Source organism: Pinus tabuliformis, chromosome 5_2, assembly GCF_031772625.1.
Source record: "Pinus tabuliformis cultivar Carrire ecotype Pingquan chromosome 5_2, CPIR1, whole genome shotgun sequence".
Lineage (NCBI taxonomy): Eukaryota > Viridiplantae > Streptophyta > Pinopsida > Pinales > Pinaceae > Pinus > Pinus tabuliformis.
In genome coordinates, this window is record NC_142306.1 from 358286463 (window position 1) to 358311634 (window position 25172).

Consider the following 25172-nt stretch of genomic DNA (forward strand, 5'->3'; position numbering starts at 1 on the left):
TTTTTTTTATTTTTCATATATATCGTCTCAAAACTAACAGTAAAATTTTCAAAATGCAGATGTTGGTCCACAGCGTCCAGCCAACCTCCGGCCTTTTGATAGACTACATCCAGCTGCACCGGTACCGGTCCCACAGGACGCGGCTGCAGAAGTACTAGCTGAGTTGGAGCATGATCTAGAGCGTCTCACGGCAGATATACCTGAGACTACTATGGACGACATTCCTACCAGGCTTCAGCGCTTTGTAGTCGCGGTCCCTGGACCGTTTAGGAGATTTTTGCGTAAGGTAGCCCGCGCAGTGGTGTCATACAGAGAGCACCACCAGTGATTGACTAGTCACTTTTGTAGTCACATGTGACATTTTGACTTTTTGTACTATCATTTTGCCGATCATAAGGTGTTTTCAACCTATGATCGAAGACGATGTATATATTTTTTGACACACTTCTATCTATATATATCACTATTACCGGCTTATCCTGTTTAACATATGTGATGAAATGTTTTTAAATTTACTTGCATGATTATTGTAAATGTCTGTCCAACATTCGAGAAGCAATTGCATCTGCTAATGTATTCAAAGACCTTGGAATATGTTGATATTCAATGTAATCAAATTCACGTTCCAAGAGACGCACTCTCAAAAACAACCTTAATAACACAGGATTTCTAATGGCATAAACTCTATTAAGCTGTAATACAACAAGTTCAGAATCTAACCTCACTATCAAACGTCGAATTCCAAATGAAATAGATTCGGATAATAATTCAATCACTGCACTGTATTCTGCAATGTTGTTCGTTGTTTGACCGAGGCTTACCCCATGCATAGAAACTAACTCGTCAGAGGGCGAATAGATAACCCAAGCTGCGGAAGAGATGTTCCGTGTACTACGACAAGCACCATCAGCAAATCCAATGTATGTTTGGAGAGGCGTCGACATCTGCAATATCAAGAGTAAAACCAAGATAAGCCAGAATAACGACGAAAAACCACACTCTCTAAGCTAAGCACACTGACTAAACTAACACACTCGCTAGCTAGAAAGAAAATCTAACCTATCTAAAAATTTCTCCATACCCATCATTTAAGCATAATACCTCTTTAGGTAAAGTCCATTTCTGGGTTTACCCAAAGAGTCCCCATCAAAGTCAACTAGCTCATAAGCCCCTTTTGCTAGCTTTCGCTTTACAATGTAGGGCCCATGCCACATGGGAACGAATTTTCCAGCACCTAGCTTATCGTTAGCTTGATCATATAATAGTACTAGGTCTCCTTCCGAAAAACTTCGAGGGGTTACATTTCTATCATACTGAGCTTTCATTCGTTTCGCGTGAGTCTCGATTGCCAATGTAGCGTCACGTCGAGTCTCATCTAATTTAGCCAAGTACAATAAACGTTTCTCCTCTTCGGAAGTAGCTGGAAGTAATTCGACAGCCATTTGAAGTGATGGGATTTCGCATTCAATGGGTAACACAGCTTCTAAGCCATAAACTAGCTGGAAAGGAGTGAACCCTGTTGAATTTTTCACTGAGGTTCGGTATGCCCATAGCGCTGAAAATAACATGTTGTGCCAATTCGACCGATGAACACCAATGGTTCGTCGGATCATGATAACTAGAACTTTGTTGATAGACTCAACCAAACCGTTGGCTTGCGGATAATAAGGAGTAGAGCTATCGTGGCGCAAACCAAGCTGGCTTGTAAGCTCAGTCATCATGACGTTTCGAAAATGGCTCCCATGGTCAGTAATGATTGCTTGTGGGACACCAAACCTAGTTATGATATGATTGAATACGAAAACTGCAGCTGTTTTGCCGCTTGCGTCGAATGTAGGCATCGCCTCGGCCCACTTAGTAAAATAATCAACCGCAAGGATGATATACGCATGCCCCCCGGCCGAGTGAGGGTTACAAGTAATAAAGTCGATACCCCATTTGGCGAATGGACCAACGGCAATTATAGGGTGGAGAGGAGCAGGTGGAGCGGCATCTTGCGATCAAACACTTGACAGTTGTGGCACTTCCTGACTGCAATGATACAATCCTTAAACATAGACGGCCAGAAATAGCCAGCGCGCAACACCTTCTGAGCTGTGGCATACCCAGACATATGACCGCCACATGCTCCAGAGTGACAATCATTCAAAACCCTCTCAGCCTCTTCGTGAGTTAAACAACGTCGAAAAACTAAGTCTGCCCCCCGGCGATAAAGTGTATCTCCAATATTTTTGTATGGCTGGGATTGAAACCGAATTTTTCGACGTTCCGCTTTGGAAGCTTCAGGCCGAAAGGTTTGCTGCGAGGTATAAGAAGTAGTCCTGGTTGTAGTTGGGAGGATGCAATAACGGTGCATGGGTCAACGCGTGTTTAAGTGCATCAAAAGATTGTTGGGCAATCTCGTCCCAAAAGAATTGTGCGTTCTGTTTCAACAACCGTGTAAAACCTTTAGTGACCTCGGCGTAGTTTGGGATGAATCGGCGTAAAAAGTTCGCTTTCCCTTGCAAACTTTGGAGTTGGCGCAAACTCGAAGGAGGAGGCAATTTGATGATAGCCTCGACTTTCGAGGGATCGACGCGAATGCCGGCTTTTGAAACAACAAATCCCAGCAATCGACCTGTTTCTATACAGAAAACACACTTGTGGGGATTCAACCGAATTCGATAATGCCTACACCTCATAAAGATTGCTCGTAGGTGGACAAGGTGATCAGCTCGATGTAAAGAATGAGCAGGCAAATCATCGAGATAGGGTTGCACAATGTGCTTGATGTCATGAAATGCATAAGACATCGCCCGTTGAAAAGTAGCCCCGGCATTCTTAAGCCCAAAAGGTAATTTGCAATAAGCAAATGTCCCCCATGGACAAATGAATGCCGTTTTTGGTTGGTCGGCAGGTAGAATATTGATTTGATTATAGCCCGAGAAACCATCCATGAAGGAAAACATTTCACTTCCGGCACAATCATCAATAATTTGATCGATATAAGGCGTAGGATAGTTGTCTTTTGGACAAGCTCGATTTATATCCCTATAGTCGATACAGATTCTTATTGTTCCTTGTTTCTTATTGACCGGAACAATATTCGATACCCAATCCGTTAACGGGATCGGATAAATGAAACCTGCTTTCAACAGCTTTTCGACTTCTGCTTTAATCGCAGCCGCTTTTCGAGGGTGAATTTGACGCAACCGTTGCCGGACGGGTTTAGCATCCGGGTAGGTCTTTATTTCATGAACAACAATGGCAGGATCAATTCCCGGCATTTCCTCGTAAGACCAGGCAAACACGTCGCGGAATTCTTGGAATAGGGCCTTGTAAGTTTGGATTTCTTCTTCAGTACATGCGGCACCTATATGAATGTTTTCCTCGATTCCGGGCTTCACTGAAATATCAATGGGAATAGTACGAGAAATATTCCCTAAATTCAACTCTGAATCAGAATGTTTCGTTGGATCCTGAGCGTCTTTGACATATTCAGCGGTAAAGATAGATGAAAAATCATTTTCAAATGCATCATCCTTAGGTAAAAACGAAGATCTGTGATGGAGATCCTCCCATGGTAGATCGTCTACACTTAGGATTTCGCGAAGTTGTTCGTCAGATGACACGACTTCGGGAAACGTTATCCGTTCTAAGGGTGAGGTGAAAAGTGACTCTTCACTGACCACATTCATTTGGTCGACTTCGGTTGAATGAAAGTCGGTAAAAGACATGAGAGCTTCATAAGCAATTTCATACGGACTCAAAGGCATAGCATTACCGAGTGAGTCTATCTCAGAGTCAGATGGGACGAACCAAGGATCATCATAAATAATGTTTTCTGATGTAATCATATGAATTGTTGCAAACGAAGGATCTGCGCTGAGTGGAGGGAGAGGAAAAGTTCCCAGTAAACCGGAATCCTTAACTAAACCTACACCAACGTCCCTATAAGGGATTGTCGTCTTACCGACATGCTGGATACTCTCTGAAGAGGCTGGGTCGGATGAAAAGTATGTCAGCTGATCAATAGTCACGATCTTACCGTTATGTGGAAACTTAATTACTCTGAAGACCGATGAAACGACCGCTGTCATAGCATATGACCAACTTCGACCCAAAAGAAGGTTGTAGTCTAGAGGGGCATCAACCACTTCCACATCCAGACTAACGGTTTTACCTTCAACCCCTATAGGCAATTCTTGTAGAATACCAAACGGACGGAACCCACGGCCATCAAAGGCCTTAAGGATGGTGGGGGATTGGTTCAACGAAGGAGAACCAAGCGATCTCCAACATTGAATCGACATAATACACGTAGAAGCTCCCTCATCAATCACAGTCCGATGAATAGGCCTGTTTTTGACTATCACTGGAATTTGGAAAGCCATTTGATGGGGGAGACGTGGCGTACTATTTTCTAGATCAAAGATCATTAGGTTCGGGTCCTGAACATCGACAGCTCCGATAGCCGACAAAAGCAATTTCCGTTGTGCTGGGCATGATTGCAGCACTTCGAGTGCCGACATTGCTGAAGGTGAAACAGCTAAGTCCTCAACAATGTTGTAATTCTGGGCTGCTCTCGCATGTGGATTGAAAGCAGACCTTCGAAGTACACCCTTGGCGGGCGGCTTAATCACTAAGTCTGGGTTAGGTTTTTCGATCTGTAGTGGATCGGAACCAGGAGCTGAGGTTGATGGGTTAGAGTGAGAAGATTCTGCTTCCTTACCATCAACAGGAGCCTTACTACCATAATCTTGCGATCGAGTCGCAATCCTCACATGAGACATCATCAAAATGGGTTCTTCACTGGCATTCGAAGAAGAACCTATCATCTTATTCTCCTGCTCTGGAAATGGATTCTTTAACACAGCAGGAGTGGGAGAACCTTTGACTATTTTCACAACCTCGGCCCGATGAGGGCAATCTCTCGTAAAATGATCCTCTTCACAAATAAGACAAGGATATCGAGGTTTGCGTTTTTCGTCATTGGTTTCCGACTTTTCAGTTTTCTCCTTTGGAGCCTTGTCTGCTTTAGCCTTCTTCTTTCCTTTCTTCTTTCCACCGTTTTTTTATTTGGCCGTAGATGACTCTACAGCGTGAATGTCGGCGGTGAGTTCAGGAGAAGACTCTCCTGTCGGAGAATCAGGCAAAGTGATAATTGGAGTAGTTGAAGCCTTGGAAGACTTCTTCTTGCTCTTCGTAGTCACGATACCAATCATACCATCAGCGGCATGAGATCCCGAAGGAGCAGCAGCGATTTGATTCGACTTTGGAAGATCCGGAATCTTCTCGTGTAACGTACCCGACTGAGTGTAAACTAAGTCAAGGTATTGTGCCTGAGCAATGACTTGCTCCTCAGTAACTACTCCGGCCTTAGCTACATCTTCAGTAATCTTCGGTAATAATGATTTGACAAACCATTCAGCTAAGATTTGGTCCGGGATAAAAACTTTCACTAATCTCCTTCGACGTCTCCACTCATGAATGTGATCAGAAATATACGTGGACGTCGATTGTTTTAGTGAAGTTAATAACTCCGTGCCGTTATCGTATCTGACCGGCAACTGAAAGTGAGTTAAGAACGAGGTAGCTAACTGGCTAAAGTTGTAAAAAGAGGCCCGTGGTAACTCAATGTACCACTTGGCCGCGAGACCAATGAGTGTACGCTGGAAAAGACGTAAGCGGATGGAATCATCTGAGATAGAATTCGAAGCACACCAGAGGTGGTAAGTCATCACATGATTGGACGGATCCTCTCCAGACTTACCTTCGAACTTGGGTATATCGCTGGGCAACTTATTTGGCATTGGCGGCCAGAACTGAAGATATTGAATTGGATCGTTCGTTAGGCGCGTCAAGTCGGGTAAATCCAAAGTTGCGATAAACGGTAACTGCCGGTTAGGATCTCTAAAACTCTGGGTCACAATACCAGCCCCAGGAGGAGGATATCCAGGATAACTAGGAACAGGAGTCGCATTTGGGATATTATATCCTCCTGGAAAACCAGGATTAACCGGACCGTACTGGGGTTGTTGAGGTTGTTGATAAGTGTACCCAGGATACGGTTGATACTGGTAAACCGGTTGTTGGACAGCTTGCCCATGTTGGTACTGTCCCTGGTACGGAGGTTGAACAAATTGAGGTTGAGTAGTGACAACCGTACTTATACCAGGCTGACCTACAGGCATCTGGACCGTGGTTTGAATCGTAGATCCAGACAACGGTAAAGATGTCTGAGGTGTGGTAACAGGGACAGTAGAAACTGGAGCCGTCGATACTCCAGAAGTAAGTATGGTAGATGTAGCGGTAGTTGCAGCAGCCGTTTGAGATGGAGTACTAGGTGCAATTGACGGCTGAGTAACTACCGAAGCTACAGAAGTTTGAACATTTGGCTGGACAGGTTGCGGTTGCTGGGTTGGACCAGAAACTACGGGTTGTCCAGCTTGAGGAACCATCTGTACACTTGGCTGCAACACCTGTTGACCCTGTGATGGATCCCACACTAACATTCCAGGGTATTGACCCGTAACAGGTTGAGGATACTGAGATCCATAACCAGATTGAGGGTAGGATTGATAATTGTAAGGTGCAGTTCCCATACTTGGAACATATGACTGACCTTGAGGCGGTTGATAACCTTGACTTGAGTATTGACCTTGAGGTAAATACTGATACTGGGGTTGACCTTGACCTTGAGGTTGGTACCCTTGAGGTTGATAACCTTGGGGTTGATACCCTTGAGGTTGCCATCCTTGGGGTTGCCATCCTTGAGGTTGATATTGATACTGAGGTTGACCTTGGGGTACATATTGAGGCTGAGGTTGACCTTGAGGCACGTATTGCACCATAGGTACATACTGACTTTGAGGTTGCCCCCCAGACACGATTTGTGTACCTTGAGGTTGCCCCCCAGGCGTTAACTGCGGTTGCCCCCCAGGCGGTAATTGGCCACCTTGAGGTTGGGAAACGGGAACTGAACCTGACATCATGTAAATGTCTCCTACACCCAATGGTATATTACCACTGTTTCCAGCAAATAACCCATGATCAACGGGTTGAGGAGATGCCCCCGCAAAGGTACCAGAAAGTGACTGATACCCAGTGGGAACAGAAGGACCGCCGTGTAAAAAAGATTCAGGACTTTGAGTAAACACGGACGACTGACCAGACATATTTACAGGAGTATAAATACCTCCAGGTGGAAAAGGAGTACGAGGTGTAGAAAAACCTACTGAGTTGTCTAAAAAATTGGTTAATGCAAGGTACCAAGAAGTACTTCTAGGAGGACTGTAAAAGATGGATTCACGCTCCCTTAGATCAATAGTAAGTTGACCTTCAAGGTGAGAGACACCTATATCCTCTTTGGAGCAAGTTCTTCTATAGCAATCAAACCAGAAGGAAGATTTTCGGTGATAATTCTTTCTATTCTCGGTGAATCAGGGACACTAGAAGTTGGAGTAACAGGTTCGGAAATTTCAGGTTCTTCGCCTGTTTCACTGGCAGATGAAAAACTACCAGCAAGCTCGGAAACTGTAACAGTTTCGGGATTGTAACCTGTTTCTAAACTTTGGTAATCTGGATGGACTACCAAGGAAGATTCTCCTTCTTCAGGTGAACCTACTCTACTGTCACTAGGAGGAGTTACAAGGACCTTTAACCCTTCGTACTGACCCGGAATGTCTTCAGGAGATTCACCCCGCGATTTACGGAGTTTTCTTAACAAATCTATTCCGGTAACAATCTCAGGAGACTTGCCCCGAAGTCGACGGGACTGTCTCGGTAATTCCGCCACAATTAAAGATTTTTAACTACAACACACGAAAACAAAGTAAAAATTTCAAATCAAACCACCTAAAGTTTTCTAAAGAAGCAAACAAATTTGAAGCACACGCCTAAATAATCTAGAGCGTCAAACCAAACACAAACAGTAGTCTTCCGGACCAAAAGCGCTAGTTGGTGATTAGGCCCAACCTCGCAGGATTCAGTACAGAAATGGCGGGTGGAACAGTTACCCCGGCAACCTGCTTAATGAATAGACCGGCACAAGTTCCTCCACTTTAACCGTCTCGAAGTGAAGTGAACCCCCCGGAAAATCCAAGTGAGTATAACCGACGTCTGCTCCAGGTACAGTGGGACCTTCCCTCCACCGTCACCTCGGTAGAACCCTAAAGATTATGGTCACTAAAGTTACCAATCACAACAATTACACCTGGGGGAACAGTCTAAACTCCGACAGCACGCAAGGGCAGAGTAACAAGCTCAATCCCCTTACCGGCTCCTTGACAGTAATCCAAGGTTTACCGATAAGTGACCCCTGGCTCCTCGACAATGGTTAATCCGAGGTTTACCGTTTGTAATACGTACTGTCTGGCGTCGTTCCCAACGAGGGGGGAATGATCCCCTCACTGGTTCGGACACGAGCTCGTGCTTCTCCTTTAAGAGGAGCTTTCCCAGAGTGCAATTGAAACAATTGGATTTAATCTACTCAAGATAAACTATCTGTTTGGTTTTGTAGTCTTGGAGAGTTAAGTACTCACCTACTCCAAGACCCTAGCCTAAGCTATATTGGTGTTTCAGAGCCCTAGAAAAATAAAAATTACTAGATTGATTTTAATTTAAGCGTTACTTTTAAGGTTTTTTCTTAAGTCAAAAGGTGATGGAAGTGAAACCAGTGGTGTGTTGACTCGACTCGAAACCACTACAAAATGCACCTAGGATGATTTACCCACTACTTTACTTTTTCGATGAATTGCTTAACTAAAAAGTTGAGAGAATGCAATCTTTATAAAAGCAACTTCTTAATTGAAGACAATCAAAGAAACAATTCGTTTGTCTTTTCCAAGCATAAAAACTTGACCGCTCTTTACATGCACGAAAAAACTCTTTTTCTCTTTCAAAAACAAAAAGCTACTTGAAACAAGACTTTTAAAGAAGATGTTTTTGTATTTTTCTTTTAATAAAGCAAATAAATCTAAGGTAACAAAAATCAATCTTAACAACTATTAAAATCTACGAAAATTCACTCATAAGCAAACTAAAAGGTAAATTTACTCTAAGCAATCTTAACGAGGCCAAAACCAACAATGATTATTCTAAGGTGTTTTACTTGATCACAATCAAATCAAGGACTAGCTTATTGCAGAACCAAAAACTAGCCAAAACAAAACTCTAATCTTTTTGTTCTTTTGTAAAATGGAAATCAACACTTTATAAACAAGTAATTCGAAATTTGACCCAAAACAACTTAAATGGTAAGCTGCTCACACAAGGAGACTTTACGACAGGCCCGACTTCTAAGAAGGCTGACAAACCAGAGAGATCTAAGGCTGGACAACTTTCTACCGTCAAAGTCACTACAGGACCTATCCAAAAATCAAACCCTAGGCCTAAACTTCGTTGAAATCCACTAAAACACTCAAAGCTCACAAAACAAGTTCAGGTGAAAATTTTTGACAGGGTACTAAAGGATCTGGGCAGAAAATACTAAGAAAAATCAAAATCTAAAAGCAATTAAAGCAAAAATGGAGTTTTCCTAAATTTTTACAGGAAGACGCAGGCAACCCGTTAGAACAGGCGCGGGCCCGCTCTGTGCAAACGGAAACAGCGCGTCCAAAGACGCACTGTGCAGTACTCAGAGGGTGCGTCCTTCTGGAAAAGTTAAGAAAAACCAAATCTAACTAAATCTAAAGCTAAGCCACCCAAATACTAATTCTCACAGTCAAAAACCAGAAAATAAAAATGATTTTCTCAGAGCAAAGTTCACACAAAGGAAAAGACTTTCTCATTAATGGATTCCCCAGCGGAGTCGCCAATTTGTCGTGGCGGAAAAAGTCGTTTGTGCGGACACAACTGACCTCCCTAGGAGTCTAAACTCTCTAGCGACAAACAAGACAAAATGGAGCGATCTTTCTCTAAATACACCTTTTAAAACATGAAAACTACAAGTGTTTAGGCTTACCTTATTCCAAAACGCTGTTGTTGTAGTCCGTCCTTGCCGATCCGGATGAGCTCCTCCTTCACTTCAATTCCTGCAACCACAAACAATCAAACAATTACCAAGCACTTGCATTTCATATAATAAAACATATATTCAACATGCAGACCAAGGAACACATGAAATAACTCATTAACACAAGCTATTGAGAAAAATAAACCAGTTTGTATTAATAACGAAACAAAGAAACTCTTACAACCTGGCCTTGGTGTTGTGCAAGTTCCTCCCAGGGTCCATCAAGGGTTTTCCTCTACTTTGACAAAGCTCACCCACTTCCAAGTAGAATCAAGCAAAGACAATCTCTCCTCACAAGGTTCTAAATGGGAGTCCTAATTCCTGCAGCATTTACCCAAAGAAAATGTATAGCTTCAACCTCCTCTCCCTCTGGCTCAATGCCTTTATTTATAGTGCTGTAAAGAGGTTATTCAGGTCCACCATCAATGGGATAATCCCCCTCTTTGGGTGGGATAGCTCCCTTATTGATGGGATAAGTTCCTCCTTAATAGGGATACATGAACCAACTGGAGGCGCATCCATTTCATCAAACCGACCTCTAGAAAGTTCTAGAAGTAACCACAAGTAACTTTTTTAAGATGAAACTTGCGCATTTTTCCTTTTACAGAAGGACGCACCTGTCCCTTAACATACAGAGCGTCCAAGGACGCAGTCTTTGTGAACATTGTGAGTGTCCCCGCAGGTAAGGCTAGAGAGAACCTGCGTCCCCAGAGATAAACACATTTTTTACAAGACTTTCTCTCTTTTTTGAGTTTGAGATGGATAGTAGAGGCATAAGACTTGCCTAAGAGGGTAGCATGACTGTTGATTGAGCCATACTAACTGTAAATAGTCATGGTGACATTTTTTAGTGTAACAGGGGAACATATTTTAGTGGAATAATTAAGAATACCTGGTGAAGAAGAAGAAGTAGAACCTCTCTCCCACATACCATTAATAGAGGAACCAGAGGAAGAGCAATTAACCTTGCAGGTTGAATCTTATATTGACTCTGAAGAAACTATAATGGCAGAAGAAGGAGAGGATGGAGAATTCACACTGTTTGGAGGAGGAGGAGGTAGAGGAAATAATGGAGAAGGTAGAGGAAATAATGGAGGAGGTAGAGGAAATAGGGAAGTTGATCATTCTTTTGGACTCCCTATAATTGATGAAGAAACAGATGCCACAATGAAAAATATCTCACCTTTTGTCCTCCGAAACTTTCATAAATTAAAAAGTGAAGACCCTGAAACCTTCTTATTTGAATTTCAGGTCTTGTGCAGAACCTATAATTATTTACAAGACTCTCAAAAACTTAAATTGTTCCCTTCAACATTGAAAGGAGTTGCTTTAAAGTGGTTCATGGGGTTGGTCACTCAGTCCATTAGAACATGGAATGACATGAAGAAAGTGTTTTTGGACAAGTATTTGGATTATTGCATGCCTATCAATCACAAGGATGAAGTGTTCAAAATGATGCAAAGAGGGGATGAAAATTTAGAGGATTTAATTGAGGGATTCAACTATAACTTAAAAAGAGCAAAAATGGATAACCTAGATCAAGATACTTCAAAAGATCTTATATTAAAAGCCATTAGAGATGAGTGGATAGATATCCTTAACATGATGGGGAAGGGAGATATCTCTCAACTCCCATTAAGTGACATAGGAGAATTATGTGTTCATCTCTCAAGAGGAAAATCCAAAATTGGGAAAGGTCCAAGAGATCCTTCTCTTGTTAGGGTGAATAAATCTACAACTGGATCAGTGAGTAGGGCAGAAATTGGAAACATGCTTGATGAATTTAAAACAAATATTCTAGGGAGCCTTAGTGAACAGATAGACACCCTTAAGTTACAAAACAAGCAGAAAACTGAAACTAATTCTCTGGCTATTGTCTGTCCCAAATGCAAAAAGAAGCACGCTTTAAGAGAATGCCCTTTAGATGCAAAATTCATAGAGACTTGTGTGATTTGTTCAGAAAACCATGAGATCAAGAGTTTTCCTTCAATCCCTGGTCTTAAAGTTGTTTTTAAAAAAGAAACAGTTTCAAATCCAACAGAGTCTCTTTGCTTTGTCTCTAGAAGACCTTGGCAAGGGCAGCAAAATTAGGTTTTTAACAACCAAATGTATATGCAGCCCCTTCCAAATTGGAATTCTTGGCAACAACCTTGGCCTCAATCTCAATCTCAAACTCAAACTTGGGCTCAAGGAATGCATAATCCTTATGGAATATTCTCTCCATACTATCACTACCGTCCATCATATCCAAACTATCCTCCCCAACTAATTCCTCAACAAAATCAACAACCCCAACTTCAAAACCAAAACCCTCAACTTTCACTACCATTTCCACAGAGACCAAATCAGTTACCTGCCCAACCATTACCTAACCCCAACAATAAAAATCCTCAGAATACATACATGGTAGAAGGACAAAAATTTCCAACTTACATGATCACTCCATTAGATCTTAATGATGTCCAATTGAGATCTAGTAGGATATTAGAAAATAAAAAACCTTCTATGGTTATTCAAGAATAAGACAATTCCGAGGAAGATTCTCTACAACAAAATAAAATTTTTGAAGGAACATCTCCTCAAAACTAGATTACTGAAAATGAAAAACAGAAAGAACCAATAAATTCAACTCCTATCATAGAGCAACAACCAGTATCTGCTTCTACACCTCCTTTTCCAGAAAGATTAGAAGTTGATAGAGGGGTAGAAAAGCATATTATGTTGCCTAATTATGATTTTCTAGATGAATTGAAAAATGCCTGTATCAAAATTCCTTTGTTACAAGACATTAAGAAGATTCCAATTCTAGCTAAAACAATAAAAGAGTTGAGCATGAAGAAACCAGGAAGAAAAACAAAAGAAGTAAAAGGAATTCACCTAGCAGGAAAAATAGCAGACATAATGATGGAAAAAATTGCCATACAAAAATATGTAGATCTAGGAAGTCCAGTTGTAAAAACACATGTCAATGGAGTTGAAATCCCAAACACATTGATTGACTTAGGAGCAACAATAAACATCATGAGAAAACAAACCATGGAACAGCTGAAACTTCCCAATCTTCTTTATACACCTACATTACTGTAATTGGCAGATAGATCTGTAATCAAACCAGATGGCGTGTTAGAAGATATTTCAATGTCCTTAGACTCTTGGTAGTACCCTGTTTATTTTATGATCCTAACCCCAAAGAGAAATCTAGGAGGACATCCACTTATATTAGGAAGACCTTGGCTAGCTACAATGCATGCATTCATTAGCTGTAGATCTGGTGATATGTATATCTCTGATGGTAATTCAACTAATAAATTCACTTTATATCCTCCAATAAGAACAATCACAAAGATAGATGACAAAGAATGGATTGATGATGAAAATGATATTCAACCTCTCTTTACTATTTCAACCATTAGTGAATATAGTCAAATCTTGAATACAATGGAAAGTTTTGAATCATCTCCAAAATATGAACATGATCAGTTTCAAGAAAAATCTAATATTGAATATTTTTCATCTAGGCAGATGTCTCTTTATTCTATGGAAGAATTTGGTAGCTCTACAGTTGAAATCTTTCCAGGGAAAACATTGAACATCAACAATAACTTGGAAAAATTACAACAGGAAAAGCTAATCAAAACTTTACAACAACATTCTTCTGCATATGCATGGGAATACACTGACATAAAAGGAATTAGTCCTAAGACTTGTATACATCACATCTACATTGAGGAAAATTGTAAACCTATTAGACAACCTCAAAGAAGGATGAATCCAAATCTTAGGGAAATTGTGAAAGAAGAGTTGCAAAAATTGCTAAATGTAAATTTTATCTACCCAATTTTAGATAGTCAGTGGGTTTCTCCTCTAGTGATTGTGCCTAAAAGGAATGGTAAATGGAGGGTATGTATTGATTATCGAGAATTGAATAAAGCTACCCTGAAAGATCATTTTCCTTTTCCCTTTATAGATCAAGTGTTAGATACATTAGCAGGTAAAAAGTACTTCTCATCTCTACATGGGTTCTATCCTACTCACTCGATCCAGATCGACAAAAAATCATGCCTAATGTCTTGGTCAAAGATGGAGTCAAATATGTTATCTAGTAGCAGTAGGACTCTTGATATTTCGTAGTTGATCGGGAGTCTAACGGTTCTGTTGAAGAGTTAATGCGGAGTAAGCCACTTGTGGCTGATCAGGAGTTGAGGAGTTAATGCATATCAAGCCACCTGTAGCTATTCAGAAGTTTAATAGTCTCATTACAATTTGAATTAAGCCATTTGTAGCATGTCTTTCTATAAACAATCATGATAGGTTCAGATCAAGCCACTTGTAACAAAATTTTCTCTTAGATAGTTATGTTGTTTTCTCTATAAATATCGGTTAGATGAGACTGAGAAGCAGTTAGAAGAAAAGAGAGGATTACAGGGTTTTTGTTAAAACCTCTGTTCAGACTTTGTTTTGTGAATAATACAAACTCTGTTTTATCAGTGGTGGTTTAAAAGTGTATCTTTAATTAGTTGTTATCCAACCACATAAGTTGCAGAGGGCCCCTGCACTGAAGGAGGTTTTTCACTTGTTGTTTTCATTTTAATTTCTACTACTCTGTTTTTCTACAAGTCCATTTTCTTTAGTTTTGTTTCATTTTAGTTTGTAACCAAAAGTGTGAGGATAAAAATCACAACTGTGCAAGTCTTATTCTTCTTAGATATTGTATGAGAAATGATTAAATGAAAAATGGAGAAATGAGAATACACAGTTGCTTAGCTTCTTACTGTTTTTTATTACTCATTTTAGCATAGAACTGTCTATTGTCTGTATTAATAGATGTTCTCAAAACCATTCCGAAATTATGACAATGCTAACTTAATTGGTTGAATATCTAATGCATGCAGTGATTGAGCTTACTCAACACATTGTTAGTTTTACAAATTGTCATCTTTTCTTTTTTGTTTTCAGGTCATTACTTAGTTGCATCACTTGACATTTTGAAAGATCATTTCAAGGAGATTGATTCTATCATGTTTCAAATTGAATGGTTGAATGTCTAATGAATGAAATTATTGATTTACCTTTTGCATCAGTCTTACTTTTGGTTTTAAGAATTAGATCCATGGATTAGGACTAACTAGTAGATTAGGACTAAATGGTAGATTAAGACTAAATGGTAGATAAGCTAGATGCTCTATTTCTCTTATTAGGTCTTAACTGGTTAAAACTTATTCTTAGTCCATTTTAGGAGTTTATACTAACTTAGGAAGTTATCCTTTCTTTAGAAACTCATTAGATCCATGTAAATCTCTCATAGACTGTATATTCTTAGACATCAAAGAAAAGAAACCCCCCAAAACAAACATAAAATAAAAAACAACAAAGTAAGAGAAAAGTTAACTAAGCACATATAGTGCATAACACTTCATCAGTATACAAACCTCGGTTGATAATTCATGGAAACAATTTAGGACACTAAATTGACTAAACAGGGCTTAAACTTATTCATCTTAATGATATCTATTCATCAATCTTACTTCTTGTTGAGCAAAAGATGTCCATAGTTGTTCAAATGTAGGAGCTTCCTTCCAACTACTTATACCTAATGAAAAAACATCCCATGATCTAGGAAGACCATTGAATGTTGTAATCACTAGTTCTTGATCAGGGATAGATTCTCTAATTGCTTGGATTTGATCTCTTATTTGAGAACCCCTTATGAAGTAATAAGCCATAGTATTTTCATTATCCATCCTTGTATTTTAGAGTTCGTTCTTCAATCTCATTGACTGACCGACGTTCTTGATTATGTAGAGATCCATAAGAGCATTGTACATATTCTTTGAGGTATCAAGTTTTGCATTGTAGGAACCTAATGTTCCCTAATGGAGTATACTACAATACTCATAAAATTGATGTCATCTTCCTTGAATTTTTATTTCCCTGCTTCATTATTTGGTTCAGTAACCTTCCATGTAACAATATCCAAAAGCTTGTTCTTGGCAAGAAGAATGTTTATTCTAACTTTCCAAGATTTGAAGTTTGATGCTTCCTCTAGCTTTTTTTCAGATTTCATAGAGGTAGCCATAGAAACCAAACTACAAGAATGACTTGAATAAAAAGTTATCTAGGGTTATTTTCAAGGTGATCTCAATGTCCCCCTCTTCATTCACCAAATCTCTAATACCATGTTGATTTTCTTAGTGCAATTAGGGTTAGCATAATATTTCTAAGATTTTGGTAATTACTTTTGATGTAGATGTTATTTTAACTTATTCCATTATATAATTCAACAATTATACTTCAAAAATTCAACCATAGAGAATAGTGGAACAATAGAGGTAACACCACACAAAACAAGACAAGATTTATGCTAAACCCACAAAGGGGAAAAGCCCAACAACCTTTTTCAATGGAGAAATTATTCTTGTTCAATGAGAGACAAACCTAGACCTATGGTCAAACTTGGTCTTCTCCTTCAAGTCAAGTCACCCAACCTAATCACGCACTTCGCTTTTCCCATCTAACATATAATTTTGACCGTCCTACAATAGCTAGTTGCCCCAGAATTTCAGCCCTGGAATAGTTTCCCAAGTTACCTAAACATTCCAGCCCCCTGAAAAGGTTTCCCCAGAAAAATATGTACCAAAAAAGAGAGAAACCAATCCACATGTGTGAGTTGCTAGAGAGAGAGAGAAGAGATAAATTATTGCATACTTCTTCATTCTACTTCATCCTTCTGGTCCTTCGCTTTCTTGCCTAGAAATTGTCTTATGTGAGAGAATGTGAATGCCCAAATGGAGTAGGTCAAGCTTCCTTTATATAGTATTTTGGGGTGAATGGATGTGTCTCTTTGCTAGGGCTGACTTGACTTGGAGGGAAGTTGACTTGTCACTTTTAGAGCCAAAAATTAGATTTCAAAAATTCAAATTTTCATCTTTAAAAGGTTGCAATGGGACTCTGACTCAATAAATTTTCCTTTGACTCAAGCATTTATAAAAATTATCTATAATGGTAAATAAAATTACATCAAGTGACCAATTATTCGTTATGAAGACCGACCATAGTTATAAATTCAATAGTTTTCCAACAAATCGAAACTCCATAATTCTATTATTCTATAAGATTTGAATGAGATTCATGGGGGATTTGGTCTGCCCAACATGTTTTGATGAGGGATTTGGATTTCTCTTTTTGAGAGAAAACTATTGAAAAAATACTCATTGGGGGGGTGGGGGAGCTTTATATTAGTATAAAAAGGAAATTATAAATTTTTTAATGGGATCAACAAGCGGTAAAAGAGAGCTTATTACGCTATTGTAGGGGGAGCAATCTCAACAAAGGGGAAAATGATTTTTATATTTTCCCTGTGCTCCTTCTTTTGTAAACTTTGTTTGTAAAAGGAGGAGAAAAGGAGGCATTGACTTTGTTTTGCAATTTTTTTTTTACATATTCAAGTTGTGTTTTGTAAGATGTTTCTATACTTACATAATTTGAATATGAATCATATTACATATTTCTACACATGTTTGTGGCTAATATATTGATTTTATTGTGTTACATAGTTGCAAATCATATCTAGTGGTTAAGTAATTTTCAAGAAAACAATGATAACGATTTTCCCTTATTTCTCAAATATTGGTGTACTTATATATTGTTGTAATTTAAGTTTCTTTAAATTATCAACAGTGTAATCATTCTTTTAAGTGATATATCCTTTTAAAAGCTTAATTTGATCCTAGTATTAGTTTTTGATTAAAATAGCTTAGTAAGGATTGGTTGTAATGTACTATGTTTCAGTAATGTTATGTGCAATCAACCTTTGTTTCCTACTCATCCATGTTATCATAGCGCATCCCAAACTAAATCATAATCCATGGGTACTCTTCTTGTCTTCAACACTTCCTGCCCAATCTGCATCGATATATCCCTGAAGTTGTACATCGTTGTTTGCACATATCTCAAGCCATAATTCACTATACCACACAAATAACTCAATATGTGCTTTGCTGAAATCCAACTCTCATGTCTCAGTTCAACATGGAACTGGCTTAATGTGTTCACAACAAATCAAATCTCTAGCTGAGTGCTAACCAAATACATCAACGAACCAATCAACCGCTAGTACATAAATCGATTTACCAACCTGGATTTAGAGCCTCTTAAATTTTTCAAGTTAGTCACCATGGATTTACAATCCATGATACCAAATCTCTGAATTATTTGTAATACATTCTTTCCTTGACCAAGGAATAATTCATCAGCCATACTTCTAATCCCAAGTAATAGTTCATCAACCCAAGATCCTTCTTGTCAAACTGAGAAGCCAATTTTTTTTTGCACTAAATGGTAAGAGGCTTTGCATCTATCAGGAAAAAGTCATTGACATATAATAATAAGATCACAAGTGCATTCTTCACAACCTTAAATGAAAGGTTTGGACTAGCCTCACTCTTGGTAAATCCCAGTCTCGTCAGATAACTCTCAATATGATCATGCCAATATCTTCGAGCTTGTTTGAGACCATACAAGGCTTTCTTCAACTTGCAAACATAAGATTCCTTTCCATATACCTCAAAGCATTGAGGTTTATATATTTACACCTCTTCTTCAATAACACTATTGAGGAAATTAGTCTTCACATCGATCTAATGCAATTTATATCCTATGGAAGTAGCAAGTGAAATGTAGGATCTGATATAGGTGTACCTGAAAACTAGAGCAAAGGTCTCATTGTAGTATTCTTCCTCTTTTTGGGAGAACCCTCTAGCCATAAATCATGCCTTGTATTTATCAATACTACCATCTGTAGCATGCTTGATCTTGTATATCCATTTGGAAGTCACTATTGACTTCCCTTCAAGTTTTGGTACAATCTCCCATACGTCATTCTTCATGATTGATTAGTACTCCTCATTCATCACTTCCTTCCATACATACTAGTTAGTTTCTTCTTAATATGTGGATAGTTATTTATCAATGAGTTTTGTCATGAGGGTAGCATAGCTAGAGAATGTCTTGTTTAAAAATGCAGCAAGAAATTGTCAATTTGATTTTTCCTTGATTAAATTGAGAAAATTTGAATTTCCACATCAACAAACAACTTGGATGATGTTAACTTGTGTGACATGGCTTGCGTCACCCAGTTTACTCATTAAATTTGAGTTGGAGGAGTTAAAGTTTAGTTTTGCATGTGTGATTGCTAATTTGTAGCAATCAATGTCAGTTATCTCAAGTTTTTTTTAGTTAAACTAGTTCCAACTTTTTGAGGAACTAGTAGAAGGCTAGTTAAGCAGTGGGAATTCATTCAAACTCATTGATCATCTAGTTAATTTATAAATTAGCCAAATATATCTAGTGCATGCAGAGAATTTGAGTTACCCAATTGAGGTGGAGATTCCAATGTAGTGTAACATCACTTCTAGACTAGTCTTGAGCATACATGTGTTGCATGTAATCAGATGATTAGCCTAAAGGAATTATGAAATTAAATTGAGGGAATTTCCTAAATAATAGGGGCTAATTCCTCAAGGAACAATGCAAGGAAATAGGAGCTCAAGCCAAGGCAAAATTTGACTAAGTTTGGGTCAGAGGCCTTCAGTGAGAATAGAGATAGGTCATGCACTTGTAGGGTGAACTCAGTTGAGAAAATAAATTGTAATACATCTCTATTTCATTTGATTAATGCAAGAGGTATTGGGTTTTTTAGAAAATTGTTTTCCCCAGATAAAAATACTTGTTGCATGTGTGTTATTCCTTCTTGCGTGTCTGAGATTTTTGTTCTAAATTGTGAACTAATGTTTGTAGAGTAGTAGTGAAGATCTGTGTCTTGTAATTTTGATTAAAACTTCATGAGAATTTGAAAATATACAACCTAATTTCTACATGGTATCATATTTGGATTCACATTAGAGCAAGAAATTCGAAATTGTATCTTAGAGGTTCAAATTTGAAGATCAGTGTAGCAAGATTTCTTCAGAGCTGAGAAGATGGCCTTCAACGGATTAAGGCTTGAGTATGCCTTGGAAGACACTCTAATTTTGTTGCATGGAAGGACCACATGGAGGAAGTATTGGACGATATTGGGTTTCTAGAATACATCAAGACAGATGTTGCAAAACCTCAAGCAACCAATGCTTAGAACCTTGCTCAGTGGAAGAAAGATGTATCCAAGGCGAGGATAATCATCTTGGAGGGAGTATGGGATCATATTGTCTCGAATATCCATGGAAAAGAAAATTCCTTTGCAATGTGGAAAGCACTGACGTAATTTTTTGAGAATAGTAGTGACCATAGGAAGATAGCGCTCAAGGACAAACTTTGAAGTATCAAGATGCATAAAAATGACACAATTCCGCAGTATCTCAAAAAGTTTACACAATTTCATGATGAACTTGACGGGGTCAGCATTAATGTCCTTGAATAATACTTGGTAACCTTAGCCCTTCTGGGCCTTCCCACGAGCTGGCGTAGCTATCAAGATTCGGTGAATGGGAGGGAGAAATTACTGAGTTGGGAGAACTTATGGAATGATTTGGTGCATGAGGAAGTAAGGCGGAATATCAGAGATAGGAATTCATCCAAGGGAGAGGATGAAGAAAAAATTTCATTGGATGGAAAGGAACAAAAGGGAAAAGGGAAGAAATCCCAATCCAAAACAGAATCCAGTCAAGGGTCAAGAAGAAATATTTGTCAAAAATTAAATGTTTCCATTGTCATGAATTCAGGCATTATGCCATGAAGTGTCCACACAAGAAGGCAAGAAAGAAGACCTCAAGAGGACAAGTAGGTGAAGCTTTGGCTTCATATTTAAAGCTTAAATTTAATCTCAATACATGTATGACCAACAAAATGATGGGGAGCGTATGGTACCTGGACTCAGGTACATCATTCCACATGACGGGAAATAGATATTTTTTTAGTGACCTGGAGGAGAAATATTTGTAGATGCATAATGAAATGGGGGACGATAGAAGGTATAGAGTGACCAGGATTGGTACAGTCACTTTTCAGAGGGATTTGGGCTCCCCCCTCAGGCCCAAGGATCTCATGTTCATTCTAGGCCTAAAGAAAAATATCATCTTTGTTGCAGTTTTGGAAGACCATGGTTATATTGTGATCTTCAGCAAAGGAAATGCATTCCTAAGACACATAGCCACTGGATAGGTGAAGCAAATCAGGGCTTGTGTAAAGAACCTGTACAAGCTAGATGTGGAGAATTGCGTTGCATTGAGCACAAAGGTGGAGAAGGTGCAGAATCACGATGTTGGTGAAATGTCACATAGAAAACTTGGCCATCTACATCATGACACTTTGAAGATCACGCAACAGATAACCATAAAACTCCCTGAAGGATCACTTGATCAACAAGATGTATGTAAAGGATCTACCTTGGGAAAGTACAAAAAATCCACATTCCATGAGCGGAACAATAAATCACATGCAGTCCTTCAAAGGTTCCAATCTGATGTCTGTGGACCTTTCTTGAAAACCTCCACTACTAGGCACAAATATTTTGTCATTTTTATTGATGACTTCTCACGGAAGTGTTGGATATTCTTCATACAGAAGAAGGATGATACATTCTCCAAGTTCATAGAATTCAAGGCACTGGTTAAGAAAGAAATGGGTAAGAAGGTGAAGGCTCTCAAGAGCAATGGAGGTGAGTACATGTAGAATGAATTTAATTTTTTTTTTTCAAAATAAGGCATTTGACAAGAGTTGACAACACCCCAAAAACCACAGTAGAATAGGTTCACTGGGAGAAAGTACCATAGCATTGTGGGAGCCGTGAGGGTGTTGTTGCATGATCAAGGCCCACCTCTGCATTTGTGGGCTGAGGCATGCAACACAACAATCTATTTGCATAATTGAACTCCTCATCAGATTTTAGGCATGATTACACTGGAGGAGGCTTTCTCGAGGAGAAAGTCGGATGTGTTGCACTTCAATATTTTTGGAGCCTCTATTTAAACCCACATCTCCAAATAATCAGGGAAGAAGCTAGAGCTAATAACAGAATTGGGGGTATTGGGTTACAAAGAAACTCCCCACAACTACCATGTGTACTTGCCATCCCTCAGAATGACAGTTATGCAAAGTGATATAAAATTTGATGAAGACAAAGTCATGTAGTGCTCTCTTGAGAGGGAGCTTCAGAACCCACTTGAAGAGGAGCTTTTAGCTCCAAAGGAGTAACTTGAGAGAGTTGTGGAGAAACCACAAATTGAGGAGCAGAGAGTGGAGACATCCACCCAAGTAGAACCATACAAAGAAGGCAGGAAAAGGACCAGGGAAGCTGAGATACTTGTGCATGATGCAAGGGAGAATGTGGGTTCTCCTTCAAATCAGCATAGGTAGAGAAGGTCAGTAGATCAGTACATTGGATACATGGCTCTAATGACTAACCTTATAGAGACTAAGCCATCCTATTTCGAGGAAGCAGTAGAGAAACCTATGTGGGTTGATGCAATGGTGGAGGAATAAAAATCCATTTTAAAGAACAATGTTTGTGAAGTGGTCCCTAGACCATCAGATAAATCAATTGTGCGTTTGACATGGATCTTCAAGGTAAAGCATGCAATAGATGGAAGCATAGGAAAGTAAAAGGCTATATTTGTGGCCAAGGGGTACTCTCAAGTTGAGGGGATTGACTATGAGGAGACCTTTTCTCCTGGTGCAAGGTACTCATCCATCAGATGAATTCTTTCTTTGATTGCACAAATTGGGTAGAAGATCCACTAGATGGATGTGAAAACAACATTCCTCAATGGAGTTATTGAGGAGTAGGTGTATATCGAGTGACCAGAAGGTTTAGAGACTTTTGATCAAAAATCTCATATGTGCAGACTCAAGTGAGCATTGTATTGTCTCAAGCAAGCACTTCGTGCTTGGTACACCAGGATCGTTAGTTATATCACCATTTTGGGCTTCACCAAAAGTGAAGTGTACAAAAAAATCTATTGCATCTTGGTAGAAGGTAAATGTTTTATTATTGTCTTATATGTTGATGATTTGATTTTAACTAGTGATGAGCAGTTGATCATATCTTACAAGGAGGACCTTGCAAGAGAGATTGAAATGAAGGACATGGGTCTCATGCACTACTTCCTTGAATTGGAAGTATGGCAAGGTGATGGGGAAGTTTTTGTCTCTCATGGAAAGTATTCCAATAGGATACTTCAGAGGATCCACATGGACAATTGCAAACCCATGGAGACACCTATAGCGACCAATTGGAGGAAAGAGGATGCCACTTAAGGTGAGGAAGTGGATGCAATTGTTAACCAACAGTTGGTGGGTTCACTAATGTATCTTGTGAACACACGACCATCTATTTGTTATGCAATCAACCAACTGAGCTAAGCCATGGTTAGGCCAACCAAATTACTTTGGAGGGTAGCTAAGCATGTTCTACGATACCTCAGAGGAAATACCTAGTTTTGGCTATGGTAAAGATGGATAGATGGAGTGAAGCTATGTGACTTCACAGATTCAGATTTGGACAGGGAGTCCATCAGACCAAAAGTGGAATTTGCAGTGTTGGGTCCACTGTGGTTTCTTGGTACAATAGGAAGAAAAGATATGTGGCATTCAACTTGATAGAAGTAGAATACATGTCTACCAATCAAGAAGCATGTGAGTTGATATGGATGAGAAAGATAATTGTTGGATTGTTTGGTCAGCTGACAGATTCAACTGTGATCTACTGTGATAATCAAATTTGTATCAATTTCTCTGAAAATCCTATTGTCCATTATCGATCCAAGCATATATATATATATAGTATCACCATTTATGGTACCATGTGCAAAGGAATATAATGTTGTTCTAGTACATTCCGACAGAGGAACAAAACGTTGATATTTGACAAAGGCCTTGTCAAGAGGGAAGTTTGAGTTCCACATGTGCATGATGGGGTTGGTTGATAATCCCTTTCTTGCTGAGAGGGAGTGTTGAAAAATGCATCAAGAAATTCTCAATTTGATTTTTCCTTGATTAAATTGAGAAAATTCAAATTTCCACATCATTAGACAACTTGGATGATGTTATCTTATGTGACTTGGATGTCACCAATGTTGTATCGGCTACAACCACCCTCCAAAAATTTGCCTATGCTTTGTTTTGGAGCCTCCCTCCTAAATCACAACAACTCATCTCGCACTGACATAGGTACTTGTGCTTTGATTGAGATTCATCCTTTACATTATGGTTTTTTTTTTATTACTTGATTTGCTGTCTAATGCACAAGCCGATCTCTTGACTTGGTCTTCACCCGGTTCCACGCTTGCCTTAGTGAACTATGAAATCCTTGAGGGCAGCCAACCTTACTCTTCGGAATTGCACATTCCAAGCTAACAGTGAGCCTTCAGCTCCAAAATTGCACAAAGCCAGTTGACATCCGTCCTTCAACTGGGAAATTGCACAGAGCATGAGGGGTACCCCAGAGCCACTCAACCCAGAAACTGCGTAGAAGCTTCTTCCTAAGAAACCTCTCAATGCATGAGCCAGTATGTTGCCTAGTCCTTCCCAAAACTATGCAATCTATTCAGGAAATGCATGGCAATTTTACCTAAAAAGAAAAAAATCAAGAAGCATCCCTAGGAAGTAGGGATCTATTATTTTTTTCCCAAGGGTGACACATTGCCATCATTAGAAGTTTCCGCCAAGTGTCATTTTTTTCCTTGATCTCAGGCATGTGCATCATACATTCCAATTTGCTCAATTCTATGTAATGGACACCTCTAGAGCTTAATTGTACATTCAATCATCAATCTCTAGCATTTCCAAGGAGATCAAGGAGCCTTTGGTGCATGGTCGTCTCTTTTCTAGGTGAGTTTTGCTTTTATCATATTTTGTCGCTTTTTCTGTCGCTTTTGATTGTTTAGCTTGTGAGAGTGTTGTTTCACTTGTTTCTTTGAACGACTGCTGGAGTTTTCACTTTTTTTAGCTTGTTGAAGTGTTTTTTAGAGTTATGGACTGCCTTTCCCAAGTGTCGCATGACTTTTCTCATTTTTGCACCAATGGTCCTTATTGTTGCAACTCTTTTCACGTGCTTCGTTTTCCTTCAGTTTTATCAATTGCTGCACTTGTTTCACATTCATGAATCAACGCTTAGTCAGATATGCACCCGTCACCACATCATCCTTGATATCTACTTGATTTTGACACTCCCGATGGGTAGATCTGG